A 24,237-nucleotide genomic window follows, 5' to 3' on the forward strand; every position below is an offset into this window, starting at 1 on the left:
TGGAAAAAAGGGGCTACAGGCACCACCTTTAAATGAGTCCATGCAACTATTTTCCAATCTAGAACAGAAATCCTTTCTAGTGAAAGCCCCTGGAATGCTTTCATGCCTGCATTCAGCTGGATTGCTCAGTTTCTGAACTGGTTTCCTGTTACCTCTAGGTATGACACCATTACTAGATGTATACAGTGCAATTAAATCTAAGGCATGTTTTGTTTGCTGAAAAAGGAGTCCAACTAAAAGAGGTTATAAAAGATTATTGGGTTCCAAAAAAACAAGAAGGATTTTCCAAACTAGCGTTTTGGATAGATCCTCTTTGATGTGGTCAATAGCAGTCAATGATCACAAGGTGGCTAATTTCGAATGGAAGACCTTGAACAAATTAGGATATTCATTGAGTGCGGACCTAGCATCGAGAAACAACACAGCACTTTACAGAGGCATATAATACAGACACATAACGGAGCACTTTACAGAGGTGTACAACATTACAGATACATAATGGAGCGCTTTTCCTGGCAACAGAACAGATATACAGCAGGGGTGGGGGGTAAGATAAAGAGGGGCACAGAGGAGGGGTACAGCTGTACCGGGCCTGGTGCTGGGGAGGCAGGGTCAAGCGAGTCAGGTGGCACTAGGGGCGACCTGATGGCCTAGGTGTCGAGGAGTAACCGTGCTCTAAAGTTCTCTGCCCCATTAGGATGTCTGTTTGGGTCCCTGGAAGAAATAGCGGGCCACACCAATTAACTCTTGGGGGTTGACAGGGAATCTTAATTCCGTTATAGGCATTTCACATTGGACCATTAAATATGATAGCATGGAGAATCATTTTAAAACAACCCTCCAGCAACTACAGTAACTATCAATTTCATAAATTAATCTGCTTGACCTACAGTTTTAACCTAAACCAACTCAATAGCTGCCACATGACTTTCTCCTATATCCTCTCCATTCTCACAACCGTTTTAAGTTTGCAAGGGTTGGATAATACTTTGCCTCCATATATTTGATGGAATCATGACTTTTGCAAATCTACTATGGATAATCTATATTCTATGGCAAGAACGGATGTTCCTATTAAGTGTGTTTGAAGCTTACTATAAATGCATCCACTTCAGTGTTTGAAATTTCTAGGAGCTCGTAGCTTGATTACCCCCCCACCCCTCCCAAGATATCCTGGCTGGCTTAACACAAATAGCTACCAGGAGCTACATTTGGTTCCCCTGGCCAACTGCTGACATACAAGGCATACTAAATGGACATTAACTTCAAACATTTGGGAAATGTGTATAAATTAGCTCTAGGACGCATCCTGAAGGCATTTAAAAGCATAATGGGGTCGTGCATAATGGAAAATAAAGTTACAGTAAATGAGAGTTAAATTAGTGGTGGGACGCTAGGCTGCATAGCTAAGATGTGGCTCCTGCCTACTGGTTAATGTTGGCTACCCCAAAGAGCTTCTTTTAGCTGCTGCTAATCAAATATTTATGTTCATCTCTGCACCTTGATCAAAATTTAAGTAGGAGCTCTTAAACACAGATTTCCCTAACAATATAGAGCCTTCACAATGTTTTCCCAACCTCGCACCTGCTGCCACGGCTTTTGAGGCAATGGCCCCTCTCGCTGTGTCAGCACCAGAAATCTATTCCCATTTCTTTAAATGGACCATCTGGCCCCACCATGCTAGGACACTGCAAGAGCCAGCGTTATTGTGTTTGAAAAGCCCCAATAAATGGATTTCTCTGGCCGACCTATATTTAGCAGTCATTATCACATAGGTTGAGAGACAGCCGACACCACACATTTATTATTTATTTGTACCGCGCCAATGGCATCAGGGTGCAACATAAAGACGCCACTAACATGAAAACGAACGCGAGGAAAAGACAGCTGGTGGCCTTAGTGACCGAAAGTAGCTTAATGCAGGATAGTGCAAGGAATTATTTGAAGGTGAATTTTCTGTTTTTTTTTTCCTGAAACTGAGAAGGTTAGTTTCTAATCTCAAGTTTAAAAGTAGACTTACATTTTGCTGCTGCGGATGAGGGAAATGTTTACCCAATCTGTTAGATCTCTTGTGAGGAGCCACAATGATTTGGCCCAACGACCTGGCACATATCGAGTGATTTTAGATTGGACATAAGCCGGTGCTTTCCTGTGGAGACATTTGCGGACCAGAGTCATGCTTTGAACAGGATCCTGTCTTCTACCTTCAGCCAGTGAAGCTCCCTTCTAGCATTGCTAATGTGGTCCGTCTTGGATTTCTGCTTAATAATTCTGACATGGATTGATGAAGAAAAGCCTGATATGATGTGGTCGTGATGGCAGTCATCGCACATCTGGAGATGTGAAAGGTTATCCTTCTGTGGAGAAAAACATTTATTGTGCCAAAAGCTCTAACGTCTGACAAGACAGAGGAGCATAATCAGTTAGGCTGACAAGGCTTTCCAGGATTGTGTCCATGGCAATCGAACAGTTGAGCATGTAGGGTCTAGGAGCTTGAACAGGAGAATACCTTTTATTAATCTTAACAAGAACAAGGAGAGGTTCACCTACTGCTGCACTATGGAATGTCCTCCTGAAATCGTGGATCTGAACACATTTACTGTCCTATGTGCTTTGCTTTCCATGGCTAAACCCGAGAGGAAGTTTGCAGCTTCCACAACATCGACTGTAATGGGATCTTGTACGACTCCTATGTCTGGATGCCATGAACTAGAGAGGAAGCCTTAAGGCCTTCCCTGCCACTGAATAATCCATGCTACCAGTGCCAGAGACCCATCCAGCAATATCGGGTGAAGATTCTCTGCTGGTTCTTTCACTGTGTGAGGCATCTGTGGGAGGATAGGAGCCTTAACAGTGTTCTAGGGAACGCAGAAGTCAAGCTTGGGATGAACAGAAGGTTGTGCTCATCACCAGCCAGACCCTATGCCTCCTTACTGATGAAGGCAAGCCTACATGAGCCAATTCTGAACAGGACTCAAACTCGTATATGTGTATTAGTCCCCACTGTTGAAGCACAAGTGCTGGGCCATCAGATCCCGTTTCAAATGAAGAACCTCTTTCGCAGATAGTTGAGCTTTGAGGCAAACTGATCCATCAAGCAAGGCTCCCAGATGTCCATCAAGTACTGGAAGGCTTCCCTGTAACTCTTCCACTCGCTGGAATGTCTCAGGAACCGCGAGTTGTACGTTTCTCTAAATACTAGTGGCAGTTGTCCTTGGCCAATTCCGCTTGATGATACAACCTTGTGCCTGCCACGTGATTGAAGAGACATTGTCCATTCTGAGCAAAACACAGCACTTCACCTCTTGCAGAGTCAAGGCTTTCATAGAAAAGGAACCAAAAAGTCAAAAGTAATGAATGTAAAACATCAGTTCATAAGAGATTCATCCACCGCTGAGTATCAAGGACCCAAATCGGGCATATTAGCCTGTCCTGAAAACTTCTCCCACTCCAGGTCTCAAATTGGAACCAATTCGTTGCAAGCCAGTCCTCTGCGCAGGTGCTGAATCTTCAGGCACTAGCCGACATAATGGAGAGGTCCCAGAAAAACTTCTCGGATGGATTAAGCCAGCAGGTATGTTACACTGCATAGGCTCCCAAGACAAGTTGTATCCTTCACCAGCATCCAGCTGATCTTTTTGTGACTACTCTATCTTGCACTGCAGCAGACTAAGGGAAGCCGAGAACACATCTGAGAAAACCAGGAACTCCACCTTCTGGACTTGTTCCAGTTTTGATTTCTCAGAGTCCATCTAGAAACTAAGAGTTTGCAACAGTGTCAATGTGGTTTGAACTTTGTGAGGTAAGCAGAAGTTTGTCCTTAAGCACACATCATGTTGTCCAGATATATAAAAACATTCGTACTACTTGTTCCCACAGCACAGCTGCTAGTGGTGTTTGCACCTGGTGCTTTTCAAAGCTACTAAGGATGGCTTCAATGGGGAGATCACCAAATGCCAGGTCTGTCCAGCCCATCAGCCCAGAAGCATATGGGTGGGTGGGGGAGAGTAAGGTCCGACCGGTATGCATCCTTGAAGTCCAAACAAGCTAGCCAGTCTCCTGCTTCCAATACATCCCATAGGAGGTGAATGCCAAACAGCTTGAATTGTGTGTGTATATGAGCTATACGTTGAGACCCTTCAATTTCCCGGCTACCTAAAAGACTACATATCCATACAATATCCAGTTCGCGTGGTAAAGAAAGTGTGGGACAGACACATACACCCAACCCCATTAGCACCGGGGCAAATGCCTCAGTACCTCCTGTGGTGTCCTGCCAGTGTTCAGATTATGAGCTATAGTTTTACTGTGAAGTCACTGAGTCATCTAATTATTCATAAAGATTCCCGTGTAGGCTTCACTAAATATGGTGCCAAGTTACTGTGTGCCACCCATAGCAACACAAATTGCTATGCTTATATACCCGCTATTTAGAGATTACTAAGTCGTTACCAATTGTTAAGGTTTAATTGTTGCCCCAGTAGGCGATGCTCCAACTGTCAGTGTTCATATTGTTGCCAGTGTGATTAAGGTGGCAATAACAGAAACATACAGGGCTTCGGCCCATATGAGAGTTTCAGAGTTGCCATGGTTTCCCATGTAAGCCATTCATCTGACCCAACAGTGTGTGTATGGCAACCGCTTAAGTCCAGATAGGCCGAAAGACAAGTATTCATGGGCAGAAATGGGGCTACAATGAGCTCTGTATGGGCAAAGTGGCTAGTTACATGGACAAAGCTCAATTTACACCATTTCAGAAAAAGTACAAGACCACATGGTGGGTTACAGTAGAGCTACAGAACCGTGATACTTGAATAAAATCACACTCCTTAGTGCGGATGATAACAGATACAGGCAGACTAGAGAGCCCAACTGTCCTATATTTCACACGGCTGACCCAATGAAATGGGCTGCTTCTCGCAGTAGTGGCCCAACTCTCAGTGCCAGTTTCCCCTCATTAGTTTAACGACCATATGCGAGGTTAGGGAATATATATTGTATTATTCAAGGGTGGGGTTAGGTAAGGGTGCGACAAAAATGCGGGAAAATGGCAGCAGTGAGTTGGGCCACCACAAGCTGACCAGATCTGTTTTACGTGTCCCGCACAGCCTCAGAGAAGAGTCTAATTGTGCGATGCAATATCAACGGTTCAAAGCCAGTTGTCGGATCTCACACTTTACATGGGCTCCTGCAATTGCAGGACAGCACAGCATCTCCCACGGCACGGTGGTCTCTTTTTCAATCAGCAGAGCATTAAAATGGGCACAATTAGGAATGGAAGGTCTTCGGGCAGAAAAGGGGATTTTGTGAGGGGCTTCTGTCTCTAAAGAGTTGCAAATGGTGGCTAATACAAGGGGTACATAACGCTGCGCGAAATAAGCTGATGACCAAACTCCGTGCATGTTCTTTCATCTCGGGTTTCTAAAGCTTGATAATAGGTTTTAAAATTCAAAGGAGATTTTTGGGCCCACTTGTGTTTGTATGAAGATACAATCTTCAATTCAGGATGGGAAAAAAATAGAGCTATAACCATACTCTTTGGTCGCGTTTCTGAAATGCGTTGCATATCGTCAGGTTAGGTTATGATGCGAGGTCTACTTTTCAAGGCATCTCGAATAAATCACTTTTTTCTGCACTTACCACTTAAACCAATTATTTATATGAATTTAGGATATGTAGGTCAAGAGTTTAAAGTCGCAGACAGGGCCCCAAACCTGATCTCCCCACTACATCAAAGTGGGGGACAATGGGCAAATAATTTCATCCTACTGTTTTAGCTGCCAAAGTTGGGAGTAGGTTGAAGGGATTCACCTTGCAGCTTTTTGCTTAAAAAAGAAAGCCTCCCGGTGAAATAGAGCGAATAGTTGCGCCATTTACAATAGTAAGCCAGGATATACTGCGCAACGAAGATATTTGTCGGGGTGGCTTGCACACGGGAACTTCTTTCAATGTCACGACCATGTTCCTTGTCTATCAAAGACGGACGATGGGCAGTGCATTTTTCTGGCTTGTCCCAATACATGTGCATATTAAAGTGTGTGCATGTCTCAGCGTACAGGGCCTGGGGAATCCCAAGACAAGCCCTGTATGTTAACAGTCCTAAAGAGTTATTTGTTTTGTTCAGTGTGTGTAAAAATGGCATTCACCAATAATGTCAGAGGACACGGCTCAATTGCTTTAACAATGTATTGCGCTAGTGTAGCGAATTCAAGCAAACATTTCCTCACTTTAACCCCGCAGCTGCACCTTACTTCAACCCATGCTCACAGCCCACCTGCTGCCACGCCCCGAGCTTCTCACAAAGCCAGCTCGGCTGTGAACTCACTTCCCTGCACTCTTAACACCAGCGGAGCCCACAAATTAAAAATGGTCGCGATGCAAGAGACACGAGTTTGCTGAATCAGTCACAGCTTGAAGCCAAAGCACACTGTGATGTGGAGTCATGTGCTCCTTCCCCTTCTGCGGCCAAGGGAGCTTGCCCATGCGGATGTCATTCCAGCATCGTGGCTGTGGAGGCGGATGCACATCGTTCAGGAAGCCAGCCAAGCATGCAGGCGCAGGAGAGCAGTACAGCCTCAATGGGCACACCGGCATCAGCAATGCATGCAATATATACATGTATGTACACACACCATCAAACATGGGGGATAGTGCAACCAGCAGGCAGGGGGGAGAACTGGGAGTGGGCGTTAAACATCAGACGAAGACAAACCGAAGGGTTGGTTGCTCGGGCAGTTGGGGTCAGAGTGGCAAGCAGGAAAGAGGATGGAGCGGGCCCGGATTTAGGATAAGCGGGAGAAACGCAAACATAATGCGAGGCATGTTAGATTATTGCATGCCTTATGCATCCGGCATAAGCTATACACAAGACTGGTCCACGTGCAACAGGGTAACTAAGGACCAGCAGGGCTCATCCTGGAACAAAATACTAATTTTATAAAAACAGATCAGATTAAAACAAAGCAATCAATATATAAACTATTGGGCTATTTACAGATAAAGCATCAAGACACTGAAAGAGGCCTTCTTTTAACATCATGCAGGGGAAAGCTCAAGGGCAAACATAGAAGTCCAAAATGCACAAATTACAGATGGTTATTACTCATACTCTTCCTCACACCAGTACTCACAAAATGTGCTGTTTCATCTGGTCTCAGGGTTTAAGGTTATTATTTGTAATGGGAGCATTACCCCTACATCGCACTTCCACGTTCCAATCCGCACAAACGATGAACTACTCGGTTTTGAGTGGGCTGGGGCTTGCTAGGGCAGTACCCCAGCAGCCTCCAAACAGTGCTCTTGAGACAGGGCATTGCCGGGGCTCCCCAAAGTCCACCAGTTGCCCAAGAAGGTCCGATTTCTCTTGTACGGGCAAAAAGGTGCTTCAGACATAGTAAATTGTCAGTACCATAAAATGCATTGGCTTATCTGCAGTGTCATCTGGAGTGAGATGATGGTTCTGAGAGTGATGACCACTGCCTCTCTCCCTCTAGTCAATGGGATGCATGTGGGGAAGGAGGGGTGTTTGCGACACCGCTGCTACAGAGGCATAGATCGGGTAGGGCCCGAGCGCTACCCAAAATCTGTAAATGCCCACTCAGCAGCGTTGTGTGGGGATTTACAGATGTTAATGTCACTGTAGTGGGCCCAGCTACATTAGTTTCAGGCCACACTTGTTATACAATTCTGGACATGCCTCTGGAGCCACAAAGACTGACAGTGACAAGAGTACACATGGAAATAACGAAAGGGTCTTCAGTGATTGATGAATTGTAGTCACACATAGCCACTCCCGGTGAAGCTTACAGAACACTGGTTGTGAAATGGATTGCAATTGTAACCAAGACCGATTACATCAGAACAGGTCTGCAGAAGAACAATCACTAATAGAATTAAAACAACAAAAAAAGGTTTAAACATTTTGATAATTGACAGGAACTTGTCTGGTTTTAAATATGTATATGCCAAGTTTAACACATAGATACATTAAAATGTTTAACTAGAAATGATGGAAGGTTCATCCAAACACAAAAAACAAACCTAGGCGAACATTTTGGAGAGCAGGGTATGAGTTTGCCTGGCACACTGTCGCTCCGTGCCTCATAATTTGTCACAGGTAAAGAGAATGAGGCAGGGGAGAAGTGGAGAGGAAATGAATGCAAGGGAGTGAAACTAGTGAATATTTAAGAATGGAGGAAGGGAGAGACTGGGTGATGGGGAAACGAGATGAAACTATATATTGTCAGGCTGCTTCATTATACACATTACTTTACTTTTCAAAATCGCTCTAAAAAGTGCAATATTACGTTAGCCATGGGAAGCCAAGCATTAACACATGGCTTAACCAACTAGATCTGGGATTAATCTGGTTAAGTGCCTACATTGCAGGCTGGGCTCAAATCGCTGATTGACAAGTGTATGATTCTGCACAAATCATGTATTTGCACTGTTGCGTAGCTACTAAACTTGGGAGTCCCTAGCAGTGATGCTCTTTTCAGCGTGCGCTATTCAAAACAAGCTACACTCATGGTTTGACTATAGGTCAACATTCACAAAGCCAATGGTTAGGTCTAGGGGGTAGCAACGTTTTTTGTGTTGCAATTCATTCACTGCACAAAGAAACTGTTTCAAGTGTGTGGGTTGCCCCCCGCTCAAAGAAGGGTTATGTATTGTTGGTGCAGGTGGCCCTTGCCTAAGCCACATGCCACTCCTTTAGGCCATGCCCCTTGTCCAAGACCCCGCCTCGATTTCTCACCGCACTCAAGGAAGCACTGGGAAACCCCAAGCTTGGCCTTCAGCAGACCAACAAAAAAACTGCACATAAGTGTCAACACCTGTGTAATGTCTGAAAATGACAGTTTGAGAACAGCAGTCCACCACCTGGAAAGGCAACACCCGGCTGAACCATTAACGTGTCCGACCTATACATACCCATGGTAGCGAGAATTGCCAAGTGAAAAGAATGCCCACGATGTTGCCTTGTTGAAGACAGGGAAAGAAAAATGTGGAAGCCCATATAGGGGTCCCTCTGATCCCAGGGTAGAAATATGCAGAAAAGGAACAGGATACCAAACATACATCGGCACATCGTACAGAGGAGGTATGGCATTTTATTTCATACACCCCTGGGCTGCATGGCCAGAACAGCCCCGGAGGAAAGTGGAAAGGAGAATAATCCCAAACTCATGTAAAGACATTCTGACTGCAACTTCAATCTGGATCAGACCCAAAGAACGCCGCACATGGCATGAACAGAATTCTACATCTGCAGCCGAACACCGCAACGTTGAAAGAAACCAGCTTGATAGCAACAGCTATAATATAGAATAGGTTATTTATAATGCGCTAAATACCTAGAGGTTTCTAAGCGTGGACCCAGGGATCAAACCTGTGTTGCTCCGTGTCGCCTTGTTTCCAAGGCAAGCTTGTTGCCCCCGACATAAGGAACGTTATGGAATTGGAACACAATTGAGAATTAACTGGATTTAAACAAGTACCATTACAAGAATGTGAAATTGAAAAATGTTTAGTTGTTTGCATAAAAGATTATACGAAAGTACAACTTGAAGGATATCTATATTTTTTATCATTTTAGCTGAAATATTTCAACTTTACATATTTTATAAATAAAACGAAAACATTCTTTAAAACACAAAATACATTCATAACAGTTAATACATGAAAAACATAGTTAAACATCTTAGAAAAAGCCATAGCAAAACTTACAATATCATAAATCTAAAATAAACACATCTCTTACAACTTGGATGATATTCCATAGAATACTAATTGGAAATTCAACTGTTTGCTACTGAAACTGGACACAAAAACATGGAGCAAACTTATCATTGTTTTTCTTGTTAACAGGCAGGGCTCTAAAATAGGGGCCCAATAGGATACCAATTTGCTGGATATACATGAATTCACAAATACAAGCTTAATTTAGTAGAGCCGCCTCGACAAAACCCACAAGGGGTTAAACATATGCACAAATTGGTTTGTGTTGGCATATACTGGATTATATTTGTTATTGTGTATTAAATCTGTATTGATCATATTTGGAATTGGTCCTATTGATTTGATAAATGACCCAGCGCATCCTTAATAGGTTTTTGGACATTCTATAACTAGTGTGTGGTTACACACATCTTGGTAAAGTAGCACCAATACCTCAGATAAGAGACTCCAACAAGACGGACCAGGACACTGAAATATCGAGAACCATAGTGAATAACAGCTGTATTTTCAGCCATTCCACGAAGTAGCTGGAAGGGACGGAAGGTAACAATGATTCCACCATCAGCAATGAAATGAGACAGCTAAGAACGCCTTAAGGAAAACAGAATGAGCCCTTACACACTAACACCACCACCGTAGGTACCAGAGGAAGACCTAAACAAACTAGTCCATCCATGTTCCCGATAGGGCGTCCGCCCCAAAACAAGCAGACCTGGAAGCCAGTTATTAATTCTATGCAGAGTAACATCATACCCATAGTAAAGATGTTCATTAATAGAGAATACTCCTTCGCAAATTCCAGAAACAGTAGCCAGACAATAGATGCCGACTAGATAATAACTTTGCTGAGACAATTACTTATTTGTGCATTGGTACCTTGGAAATCAGATGAGAATCATCACCATAGATGCATTCCTGCTAGGACTTCCCTCAGCATAGTTGAGGCAGTGAATGGATCACGTTTTATCCTCTGTTGACGAATGGTACAGTTATTTGGATACCTGCATACCTAGAATTACCGCCAGATCAATGAATAGGGGTGGGAATGTGTCCGACCCGTAAAAGGTAATCTGGACCACTGCTCGGTCCCTTTAATGAAATATTGATGCTGTGCAGTCGGATGCCACCGGCATTATGATTCAGTTGTTCTCTGATCGGCTCCCAAATTCTAATAGCATTCAAGTTGCAGGAACCCTTGCAGAGAATTTTTTTTGCAAATCCCCTGACATGGTTTTGAGCAACTGCACACGTCCCAGACATCGCCCACTTTCAGTGGCAAAGAACCTTGCAATAGAGACTTATTGAAGAGCAGGGGCAGCTCAAAAGTTCTTGAAAAACTAGAGGGATTATACATTGCAGCATCCACATCATCTCGATAGAAGACTTATCACCCCTCACAGATAGAATGTTGTGTCAAACCAGGTTTAGCCTCAGAATGAATATACCCGGTGACCCTGAAATTATTGGGGCCAAGAACTACCGTCCTTCAAACTGATATAGAACGAAACACTTACATTCGTATGATACGGCCTTTCCTCTTTTTCATGTTACTTCACATGCAAGGCGAGCATAGCCAGGGATAGCATATACTTCATGGGGCAGGTGGCAATGAGCATGCCCTCTTTAACTTGCAGGTGACTTTTTCCAAGGGATCATTATTGGGTTTACAAGATAAGGTATAACAGTCGAACCCTTTACGTGCAGGCAACTTCTTTTAGTAGAGAGGACTTGATGGAGAAGTCTACTGTCCAAGCTCTGCTCCGTTTAAAAGGGTGAACATTCTACTCAAGAACAAGCCAATTTTAATGACCTTTTTTGTCAAGTTGGAATACTATTGCTGTTACGATGGACGAGATTTTTGGCCTATGTTCCACTTTGGCCAATGAACAGAAAGCAATACAAGTATTTTGTGCAGGGCAGTGGATGCGATATTGAAGAATAGGGTGATCGAAAGGGGACAGGTGGGAGAAAGAGTATAGGCTAATCTTGAAGATGCGGGTGAAGACACATCAAGGGAGCCAAGTATGTTAAAATGTTAAATACCCCGGTCTCAATTTCTGACCATTTTATGTCTTCTCTGGATATGAATCAAGGGAGGGACGAAGGGAGGGACGGCATGAACAGCCAGCCTGGTACCGAACCTCTCACAATCGGTGTCTTCATATCTAATAGTCAGCCGAAAATGGCACAGAAACATAGAAACCGAAAATATAAAGTTAAGCCCCAGACTACCTGTAAAAAGCATGTTCCTGCAAAAGCATCTAGCAAAGTATCCTCACTGGGAGCCATCTGAAATGTAATTAAGATTATAACACCTAGGAACGGTATGAGAGCTAACCCTCGGAAAATCGCCAACAAATCTAAACAGCTAGGTATCAGTGCGGCACCTTCGACAAATGGCTGCAATTTCCTGAGGAGGATTCCTTACCTCAGTTGGAAATAAAGAGCAAACATGCACTTAAAGAGATAGAAGGTCAGGCCACTAAGGTACAGCAGATACAAATTGATATAGGTACACAATGTGTGCCAAACATGGATCGGGAATTCCTCCCGAATATAGTAGAGAATGTGGACCTGAGAATAATGCCCAAGTCCGTGCCCGAAACTGGGATGGCCCATGTATATAGATGCATGTTGGCGACAGATTGACGAATCTGGCCCTTTACATCCTCACCACAAGGGCCGACATTATACATGGACCAATTCACATAACCTGCAGGGTGACAAGCTACCTAACAACGTTATCATATTATCCACAATGTGTATGCATTGAGGAAATTGAGCCTACTAGCTATAACCCATTTCTAAACCGAGGAAATCTGACGGGCCTGCTCTGGCAAACAGAAGAGTAGTCTATTATGACCCCACAAGACATTGAAAGGGTAGAATTACCCACCTTCCATAGTCCATCTAATTGGGTGGTAGTTACGTTGGTCAGTGGTATGGTTGTGGAAAGGCTCATGATATTTGCTAATTAATTTTACACCATAGGATATTGTATACAACCATCATGGCCATTGAAATGAAAAACGATTCAAGTCCCCTGTGTATACCATGGAGGGCAAATTAACAACTAAACCTGCCTGGACAAAAAAAAAAAAAAAAAAAGAGGATGGGTATTCAAAAACAACAATTTAAAGTGGCACAGCAAACTCAATCTGAGGAGTTTTAGGTATCTTCCTCAGAAGAGCCATTGTATTGACCTGCGGCCCATAGTATCATGGGTCCTGTCCCATCATGGAATATGAGGATATTTAGATTGTTCACCTTCCATCAACCGGATTCACTACTTTGACCACGACTGAAATGTTTTTGCTTCAAGAGACTTCTCGTTGGATGGCTACCAAATATTTGTACAACCAGCTACTACGGCACGGATCAGGAGGCCCAAGGGTGGTCTATGTATAGGCCTCAGACATGATTTATGAGGCAGATGGTTAGAATATTGGTGTAGCATGTGATAATGGTTTAGCAGCGGAAATTAATATTTTTCTTGATAGGAACGTTCGCACTTTAATACGGAACGTATACAAATTGCCTGATGGAATGCATACTGATTCACTGTTGAAATGGGCGATATACTGTTTACATGGAAGATAAAGAACCCGAAGGGATACATAATGATAACTGACAATTTTAATGCCCAATGCATTAACGTGGAAAGAGAAGTCATTACTGAATATCAATGAACGCAGCTTCATGAGCACTCTCGAGTACTAATTCAGAAGGGTCGAAGTGGTCGAAAGCACTATTAGAATTTAACCTGTTACCAAGTAAGAATGAAACCCTGCCGGAGGTCGTCACATTGACCAATGGGTGTAGTGTTGCATGTTTAGATTGTATATTTGTTACTGACATTTTACACTGCAAAAAAAAAAAAAAAAATACATTTACATCACTTAGCGATCACACGATGTTGAAATCATGTTTCAGGTTTACTCTCGACAGAATAGGAAGGTAGAATTAGGTAAAGCGTCAGTTTCCGCCCAGGGTAATACAATTGTGTGGACAGAGGCCAACTTTAAAAGGGCTAATGAGTATATTGTGCGGATAGCTTGCTCTCCGGAAAGAAGTACTAAATCACTGTGTTGGTGATTTGGATGAACTATACACTAATCAAGCCCTGACTCCATATGGCAGGGAAGATGGCCGTTCAAGGCAAGGAAAATGCTCCAATTTTATAAGATCCATATTGAAAAGTGCCAGCCATTAGGAAAATAAGAACCTGAATTATCAAGATCAAAAATGTAAGATTGGGACCATGTTTTCCAAATAGAAGAACTGACTACGTAGTCATAAAGCAAGTCTTGAATCAGCCAATTGGAAAATAGTATACAGACTGATTTGCACTCACGAAAATGTTGGTACCTCTATCGGACCGATCTGTGCCATTGCAGAAGAAAAAATGGATGGCACATGAAAATGAGCTTTATCGGAATCAATGTAAAATATAAGTTCTCTTTTCTATATGGGAGGCCCAGTATTGAATTTCAAAATCATCGATATCCTAAACATCTTGACAACCAGGGTCCCTGGCCCGGATGGGTTAGCCAATGTTGTACTTAAGTCTAATCCTCAGTTTCGGGCCAGAGTGTTGCATGAAATGTATAATAAAATATGCACAGTTGCAGTGTTCCCCGGAGCCTGCACATCTCAATATGGTGCCGATACATAAACGTGGCTCACGCACTGATCCTAATAACTATATGTTATTAGCCATGTTTGACACAAGTAGCTAAATATTTGCAACAATATTATTACAGCTGTTTAATAAGTGGATCAGCAACAAACAGCTACTTAAACCCCTCCAGCTAGGATTTAGGAAAGGCCATTCTCCCATACAGGCTGTGGTCCTTGTGCCTGTTGGTGGCCGACATGTTAAGTGGGACAGAGGTGTGGCCTTTTCTTATGCTTTGTTGACTACAAAACAGCATTCAACTGTGCTGATCGCTTAATCCTATGGATGAAGCTGGAAAGATGGGGTATAGATACAAATCTGCTATATTTCATAAAGGCCCTACATACGTATACAACCATTATGATTCACATCTCACAAAAAGGCAATATTTCTCCCCCCATGCCTACCAATAGACGATTGAAGCAGGGGTGCCGAGTTGCGCCCCTGCTATTGAACCGCTATGTGTCTGCCATGGGGAAGCAATTAAGTTTGAATCTGACTTTGCCGCCACGTATTGGAGGGGTAGCGGTGCCATGGATTACTTATCCGGATGACACGGTTTTAAGTGACCACACCCCACTTGGCTTGCAAATAGCCATTGACCTCTTGGCTCAGTTTGCAGAAGATTAATTATGCAGAGACCAAGGTTATGCATATACGTGGAAAAGGGCATCACACTACCAGGTTTAGCTGGTGCATTAGTGGCACTAAATTAGAGCTGGTCAAAACTTATGTTTACCTTGGTTTACCCTTCTATAGCGTCCCCTCATCCACACAATACTATACATATATTGTAGTTCAAGCGATGCGACGATGGCTGGTTTTGGGGAGATTCATTAATAGTTGGAAGGGATTCTGTCGAGGGACTACTGGAAGGGTTTACCAAAGCAATTGTCCCATGTATTTTATATGGGTTACAAACTATTACAGAAAAGCATGTGGACTGGTTAAATAAATTAGAAGAAAAAATACTTAGATCACTCTTGGGTTCATCGCCAACAGTCCCTGTTGGCGCTATGAGAATGGAGATTGGTACATCTCTACATAACACTAGAAAAATGTTTTTTTATTTTTAAACCACTAGAAAAACGGACCTGTAGAAATGTAAAAGTCATTGAAATGTCCTCCAGTGATCATTGCGTACTTGCACTGTCTTTTGACAAAAATGTCATGGAACATGTTTTTGAAAATATGTTCGGTTGACATCCATCCAAGAAACAATGCTCTTACATGGGAACCGGGGTTGGCACTGATTTAATGAAAATGTATTACGAATCGAGTACCTGGATAAAGATGCACTGTTAAATCAATTTCTTTATAAGGTAGTGCAGAAATTATTAGAAATTCTGTATGCCACTAAAGGTGTGGCACATGAGTTTGGGCCACGTATGCGGACACATGACAAAGCTTGGCGACAGGAAGCGATGTTTGTGAAAAGATCCAAGACACGTAAACAAGGCTGTTCCAGGTAATGAAGCAGAAAAGAACGTGCTAAAACAAATAAGAATTGGGTAAAGAATTATTGCTTTAACTTTAATATGGAAGATGCTGAGGCTATGCTTGGGAGAATTTTGTCTAAAAATGCACGCTCATTTTGGCAGTTGGTTAAGTCACCTGATGCTCCCTCCAAACTCAGCCGATACAAGCTGAAATATGGGAGGAACATTTTTCTAAGCTGTATAAAGAGAGGGGGGTAAGGAAATAGACACTGTATAGTGCGTTTGGCAGACTATATTGAGGTGGACTTACAAACAGTGCAAACAGTGATAAAGACAAGTAGAGCATCTAATGTACCCTGCCCGGATGGGCTTGCTAATGCAACGCCAAAATCAAATGTCAATCTTTGAGTAGCTATTTTATGGGGGTTATTTTTGAACTTTGAGGCCAAGTGAGTTTCGAGTTAGAAAGCCATAATTGTAATCTACAAGGGTAATCATTCTTATGAAGTAATCTTGCTCTTTTGTACTGCTCATGCAAAATATTTGGTGCCCTAATTCTCAAGGAGCTTAATAAGTGGGCTTCTACAAATAGTTGTCTGGACAAATTGCAATCAGGATTTAGAGCGGGTAGGAGTAAAGCCCAAAATTCTTAAGTGAAATGTGAAGAAAAAAAAGTGCAGATTTTTGCACATTCTTGTATATTATGCAAGCCTTTGACTCCGTAAATAGAGCTAGGTTATAGGAAAAATTAGAGAAGCTGGGCTGCCCAAGGTATTTTGGGTATGTTGATAGCACTTCATTCAGTAACAGGTATTAAAGTCAGATTGTACTAAGAGGTAAATGCGACGAGGTGCATCACAACAAAACTGGGCCTACACCAGGGTTGCATTTTGGCAGCCTTTCTATTTAGAACAGCGACTTAGGAAAGAGTTTCACAACAATATCAAATAATCCTCCAAAACTGGCAACTTGCAAATTTGACTATTTGCCATACGCTGATGATGTTTGGTTTGATCTCCCCACCCATTACCCTGCAAAGAGCCCTTGCAGCAGTTCTATGTAATTTCATCGTCAGGCATTTCAAAGCCTGCAATTTAAACGTGTTTGACAGTTCATCAAATTATTATTATTTTTTGGGGGGGCACCCGCCCCAATCCCCCCTCCTGCACCTATTTTTACCTATACCCAACCCCCCCAACCACTTATCTCCCCTTACCCCACCCAAAAATTAGATTAACCGTGAAACACGTTTAAACGTCAGGCTTTGAAATGCATGACGATGAAAGAACGTCGTACCCTTGCAGCAACAAACGCCTATTTCTTATCAAAGGAGCTTTTGTTAAATGTGACTAAATCAAAAATCTTAATGATAAACTATAACAAACCGAGAAAGATGAAATGCAATTGGTTTTTAGATCATAAACATCTCGAAGTGGTCCAGAGTTTTAAATACTTGGTTGTAGTTCATGCCAGGAGCTCAAATAGCTCATCCATGGAAAATATGAGAAGCAAAATAAAGGTGAATGCTACTGAATTATTGGTCTTGGTCTCAAAATATGGTCGCTTTTCAGCTATTCCCCTTATAAAGTACTACCATCAAAAAAAGGTTCCTCGTCTTTTATATGGAGCTGAAACAGACTTGCTGCATAATTTATGGGACAAGGCTGAATCCTTATTATGGAAGAAGGTTTTACCCGTATCGCAAGGAATTCCCATTTCAGTTTTTTTTTTTCCCAAATATGTTTTTATTGGTTTTATGCAAGCAAGTTATACATTGTGGCATGTACGATGAGAATGCTTCAGTCAGCATTGCCTTGCTTGTGAGTGCAAGAGAGGAAACAAAAACAAACAGAATACATGAACAACATTAGGTCAGAGAAGACACAAGTCCATGGGGGAGGACAGGGCGGGGGGGGGGTGAACTAATCGAGGCCCCTCTTCGAGTTAATAGCTCGGGGAGGCTGAACATGCTTCAGGGGTCCTCTTGGGGAAGGATGAGGAGGCACTACCAGGTCAAGGGTTTCGCTATTTCGTCTCCGAGTTAACAGGCAGGCGAGGAACTCCCCCCGGCCGATAACTTTGGCTGCCCTTCCATACTCCATATCAGTCATTTGTCCATCCACCGTAGAGAGGGGGGTTGACGGGCCAAGCCTGGGTAAGTCTGTGCATAGTCCAGGAAAGGAGACGAAGTTTGGAAGAATTTGTCTGTTCCCGAACCAGAGGGCAGTATTTATTTCTGCCACTATAATGTCCCAACATTTAGTCCACCACATCTGGATTGCTGGACCCTCTGGGTTTTTCCAGAGCCTTGCTACTGAGATCTTGGCAGCCGCCGGCAGGTGGGCGCATAATTCTGCTCTGTGGCCTGATAGGGGGAATTGGCCCTCGCCGCTTGCTCCGAGCAGTACGATACCCGGGTCCCATGGGATTGACAAGCATGTGATCGTGTCGATTAGATCTAACACTGCTTTCCAAAATTGAGGCGCTTTGGGGCATGTCCAGAGCAGATGGTATAGTGTGCCTTTGTCTGGGCAACCTCTCCAGCACGACGGTGGGATTGTCGGATTGCATTTGTTGAGAGATTCTGGGGTTCGGTACCACCTGTAGCATACCTTGAATGCCCCCTCCTTATTGGTCACGCATTTCAAGCTTCTATTTGCTCTTGTCCAGATGTGGTCCCATTCCTCCGGCTCGATGGGTCGCCCAAGGTCCCTCTCCCATTTGAGCATGTATGGCTCCTTCCGGGACAGGTCAGATCTGTCTAGGATCTTGTACAAGGTAGATACCTTGCCCTTGGGGGGAGGTGAAGTGAGGGTTTGCTCCAGGGCTGTGACGTCTCTGCTTCTGAGGAGTTTCATGCTCCTGTTTGAGAGCCAGTGCCGAAGTTGGGAGTATCTGAACCTCTCATTTTCAGGAACGTTGAATTTCACCTTGCATGCCTCGAAGTCGAGAGGGTTCCCTTCCTTGAAAAAGCCCTGCACTCTCTGCAGTCTTCCCTCCTTCCACCTCATGAAGTCCTTGGGGTTGCAGCCCGGTGAGAATTCCGGGTTCATCCAGATCGGGGTGAGTGGGCCCGTAGTGCTGCGGACTCTCCACAGCCGCGCCGCCTTCCTCCAGCTCGACACCGTGTTTTCCGTTGCCGTCAGAGGCCCCCTATCCGTCTGGTCGATGGAGCATTTCATGTGAGGGAGCGAGTTTATCGGGATAGGGCTCCAGGCCTCTTCTAGCTCCAGCCAGCGGGGTTTCGGCGAAGCAGGCGGCCAGGCGAATGCATGCGAAATCTGGGCGGCCAGGATATATCTGGCAACATCCGGTGCTCCCAGACCCCCCACCGCCCAACCCCGGAGCAGGAGTTTCCTGGGGATATGGGGTTGTTTTCCTTCCCAGATGTATCTCATAATGCCCCTTTGCAGATTTTGTGTCGTCTGCTTCGGGATGGGAGTTGGTAGGGCTGAGCAGTGGTAAAGTAATCTTGGAATCAGGTTCATTTTCAGCGCTGTGATTCTCCCGAACCAGGAGATCTCCCGTTTCTGCCAGCATCTTAGATCGGACTTGAGTTCCTTGAACAGAGGCAGGAAGTTGGCTTTGTATAGGCTGTTGGGTGTGCACGTCAGCTGGACCCCCAAGGTATGGTAAGTGCTTTTCCGCCCAGGGTATGCGATATTCGTTTTCCAGCTCTGAAGTTAGGGCTCGAGGTAGGTTGATGCTCAGCGCCGTTGACTTGGAAAGGTTGACCTTGAACCCCGATGTTTCCCCAAATTCTTTCAGTTCCCTCCACAGAGCTTTCATGGATTCCCTGGGCTTGGTTAATGTAAGGAGGACATCGTCAGCATACAGAGCGGTTTTGTATATTTGGGTTTTGAGTGCGAGGCCTTGGATAGCTGCGTTTCGTCGTACCCTGTCTGCGAACGGCTCCATGGAGAGGGCAAAGATCAGTGGGGAGAGGGGGCATCCTTGCCTAGTGCCTCTTGATATGCGAATTATGTCAGATCTAGTTCCATTGATTCTCAGCCTGGTGGATGGATGCTGGTATTTTGCCAGTGTCCATTTTATGAAATTTGGACCGAAGCCGTAGTGTCAATGTTTTTTGGATATAGCCCCAATCTAGCATGTCAAAAGCGTTGTGAGCGTCGAGCGAGAGCACCATCAGCTCCTGACCCTTCCTGGTGGCTGATTCGATTATGTTTATGGTTCTCCTTATGTTGTCGTGAGTGCTACGGCCGGGAATGAATCCAGTTTGGTCTGGGTGAATGATGTCTGGGAGTAAGGGAGCCAGCCTGTTTGCTAGGATTTTGGCAAAGATTTTGGCGTCATAGTTCAGGAGAGTAATGAGTCTATAAGGAGGCACAGAGGCTCCGGTCACTGCCAGGTTTCAGTAGAAGCACGGTTAGCGACTCCTCCATCGAAGGGGTGGTCGACCCTGACGATAGGAAAGAGTTGAAGAGGGCTGCCCGCTGGGGAGCAAGAATGTAAGAGGACTTCTTATAAAATTGAGCTGTGAACCCGTCCGGACCCGGAGTTGAGTTTTTCAATTTTGCTATGCCCATTTCAGTTTTAAGGCTCGAGGTTGGGCTAATATCCCTACGAGCTCAGGCAGATTGGAAACAAATTCAACTATGGAGAAATATTTTATTACCTCCTGAAAATTGTGCTTTTTTGCCCTTAAAGCCGAGTTAGATCGGAATTCCTGCAAGGCTTTAAATGAGTGGAAACATCAAATTATGAACTTCTCAGTTGTTTACAATATTTCTGATGAGCTTAAAGGTTCGCCTATAGGGTGAAAAAGAAACACTTTGAAACAGACTGCATAAATAACCAGGCCTCAGCAATAAATTATCTTTTTTACCATTTTAGGAACGAAATTAAGGCTTATAATGTGCTGCCCTCTTATTTGTTAAAACATCCCTCGAGACCCCATACATATGTAATGATGCGTTTTAAATGGAATTCAGTTTCAACTGGGAGCAAGGGAAAGTGTCCCAAGAAATGTAAATTGCTGTAGATATTGTGCCAAAGACATCGAAACATTGTACCAACTTGTTAGTGTGTGTTCTGGATAAGTGAATATTAGATATTGCACTTTTTAAATGTTTGGAATGGATTTTAAAGAGAGTGATTGCATTTCTATTTGTGTATTCTTATTTGCGTTAATGAATTGTGATTTTATTTGAAAGGTTTTCTATGTAAACCGTAAGCAATTCATATATATAAGCAAGGACATTTGATCCATTATCTGATGCAACAAAGCCCAAATGTGAACTATGAGGATTTAGCCACATCACCCTCCCATACCTCCAACCACATCTTCTCCACCTTATCCCAGATGTCAATTCCCCTCTGGCTTTAGCCCTAAAACTCTAGTATGCACAACATTATCTAGTGCAGAACTGCATATATCTACTGCTCCATTGAATTACTTCTAGGCCCATCTTGGTTATTAGTAATTATAGATGATGTTGCGTATCTTGTGATATTTCTAGTCATACGCAAAAGCTTCCACTCGACACAATGGAGGATCAACGCTAGGCACCGCTGGGGTATCCAGGGTAGAGCTTGGCATTAACTCTCCAAAGCACTAGCAAAGCAGCAGTATTTTCATGGGTAAATGGTTGGACTTGTGGATGGATGATGCTTTTCTGATGATATGGGTGTGTAGAACCTCAGATCTTTTCATTTAACGTTCGTGCAAGGTGTCGCAGCATATGCGGCTGCACAGACATGGTACCAAAGTTGGTTCCTGCCTTCCCGTTTCCTGGCAGTGTGTGCAAGTGGCCAGATTCAGTTGCTGTTTATTCTGTGTAAAGTACTGACACTTCATTTACACTAAAGGCTAGTGACAGGCTGGGTTTATCTGGGTGCACCCGGTGGTGTTCTGGATGCCATTTAGTGGGATGTTCCCTCTCATTTGGGACAGCCGTTTCTCGAAGAAACAGCACACAGGTTGGGGGATTGGGAGTGTTCTATTAATACAGCCTCGAAATCTGTGGGATAAATCATTCTCAGTTCCGCTGCTTCAGCAGCAATGTATCTTCCCATCTGGACTAAGGGTGATGATTAAGACAAAGATTATGATCCATCAATCTAGTCATGATCATTACCTTGTTTGATCAGTGGCTGGGTGGCAGCAAACTGGGTTTTTCAATCTCCTCCTGCTTTTCAACAACACCGTTGTGCTTCCATGATCTTCAGTAGAAAAAAAATCTTTGCATCTCCCCCTTATGCCCCAGAGATTACAGTAGTGCAACCACCTGTGTGGGTCACGATAGATGTTAATCGTCATTGTGCAATACCAGTGCATTTACTTTTTTTGCACAAGTAAAACAAAGACCAGTGACTTGGGTGTGGAATGATACCTTCAATTGATTATGTGCAATTCTGGCATCCCCTGTATATGCACCAAGTGCTGCTGAAGTGAAAAGAGCACACGCACCACATCTACCCTCACCTCGTTTGGGCACAGCCATTGTTCCAATGTGCCCTTCATTCACTGGTTTGTCAGGGCCTCCCCGATTCTCTGCCGATCTCTCCACCAAAATCAGGTGTGCGTGACCCTCTTTTAGCAGATAACCCAAGGAATTTCGTGCTCCTCCTCCAAGGCATCATCTGATGGCATGTGGCTTGTCACATTTCAAGATTGAGATGGGCTGGTGTGGCACCAGCCTCCCCGAATCTCTGGTGCTCCTGTCCACCAAAGTTACAAACTGCCCTCAGGGAAGTCAGGAGGCACATGCATTTGTATCTCGTATTCACAGAAGGTACTGGTAATGTTCGCCCACTTCAAGTCACTGAATGAGTCACCTTGTTGCATAAGCAAAGGCAGGTCAATCCTACATTTAACTAACTGGGCCCCATTCACGGACTACCTCTCCCTATACTTCCGTCCACACAAACACTGCAATGCCAATATTTTTATTAACAATTCCCAAGCCTGCCCCCAGAAACGACTTTGTGCCTTACAGACTTAAAAAGAACTCCAGCCGCAATCCCAAATTTAAAGCCATGTGGTCGAACTTCGAATCAACTTTAAAAAAAGGAAAAGGTGATCTGCGAGTCTATTCGCAAAGCGCATTCAGGCATACTTCCAAAACATTGATAAGAATATCAAGCTTTTCACACAGCAGAGCTATACCCAAGGCTAGCTAGTCTGTCACTGTAGGAGCAATGCATGTAAAAAGGGCAGTGGTGAGGTGGAGAGGGGGACAAGAGTAAAGAAAGGCCACCTTTTGTGAACAGCTAGAGGAGAAAGAGAGAAAGAGACTTCCTTCATAACATTTTCTCTCAACACATCTGCAAAGTCTGTGCTATTGCCTCTCAATTTCTGTAGTAAAGATTGAAGCACTCATCCAACCATATTAATGCTCATTGCAGGTCATATCTGATCCATATTGCGTCAAAAGCTTGCACATAATATAATAGGCATTGGGTTAGAAATCCACAAGCATCCCACTCACATACAATATAGTGATATCCTTGTGACAGTTGTACAAAGAATCATTTTGTTGTGTGCAAAAGTCTAGAGCACCCATTACTCGTTGGGTACTATTAAGACATAATTCCATTTTTAGGGTTCTCTTACTTCCCATGGGGCCCATAAAAACATTTTCCTTATTCCCTTGTTGGTTTTCCTGGATCTTTAATTATTTTTGTTCACAAAAGGAACTTCTACGAAATCTCCCATCGCTGAAACCCTTTTTCATTTACTGGCCATATGGGTTCTACGGCACAGCTGCTTTTAAGCAGCTGCGATACTGGAAATGCCTTTTGGAGAGACAGGGGCTCCAAGTCCTACCACTAGTCTGTGTGTTTTCTGCCACTGAGTTCCAGCCTGGACCTCTGGCAGTGCAGCAGCACTTCATGTTATCCTTGTGAACGCCACCCATGGGTGGGAGGGGGTACACCCTTTTACCTCTTATGTGCATTTATGGGCACCTGTGTGATGTCCACAGCACAGTGTATGGGCTGGTGGCAGCTACATATGCTCACTTGGCTGTGGCTCCGAGTGGCCTCCATTTTTTGCAACACCCAGGCCCTGCAATAGTAATCAATGGATTCCTGAACAAAGGCAAGATGGCCACTGTAGCCTCTATTGACCATACGCTTTTCCTTTTTACCAAATTCTAAGGTAAATTTAATATTTCACAGACAGAGGGACTATTACATATAACTTAGTGTTGTGAATTAAATAAGGACCATATTATGCAATAAAATTAGGTTTACTATTCTACAGATCCTTAAATATATGCTCCTGAAGAAGGGAACAATCCCGAATCACGTTGAGCTGTACACAATGTCACTATAAAGGATCATACCGTTTGACGTTTCATTGAAAGGTCACATTAGTTTAAATATATCACTGATATCATTTAATTTCAGTTCTTGAAT

General features: G+C 43.7%; 1 protein-coding gene across 1 annotated transcript in view; it reads right to left on the reverse strand.

Annotated features, from left to right (window-relative positions):
• Positions 1-24,237, reverse strand: part of SOAT1 (sterol O-acyltransferase 1) — a 454,029-nt gene that overhangs the window by 339,562 nt on the left and 90,230 nt on the right. The gene's annotated exons all lie outside the window — the stretch shown is intronic.

This window comes from Ambystoma mexicanum, chromosome 1q, assembly GCF_040938575.1.
Source record: "Ambystoma mexicanum isolate Mex_15411 chromosome 1q, UKY_AmexF1_1, whole genome shotgun sequence".
Lineage (NCBI taxonomy): Eukaryota > Metazoa > Chordata > Amphibia > Caudata > Ambystomatidae > Ambystoma > Ambystoma mexicanum.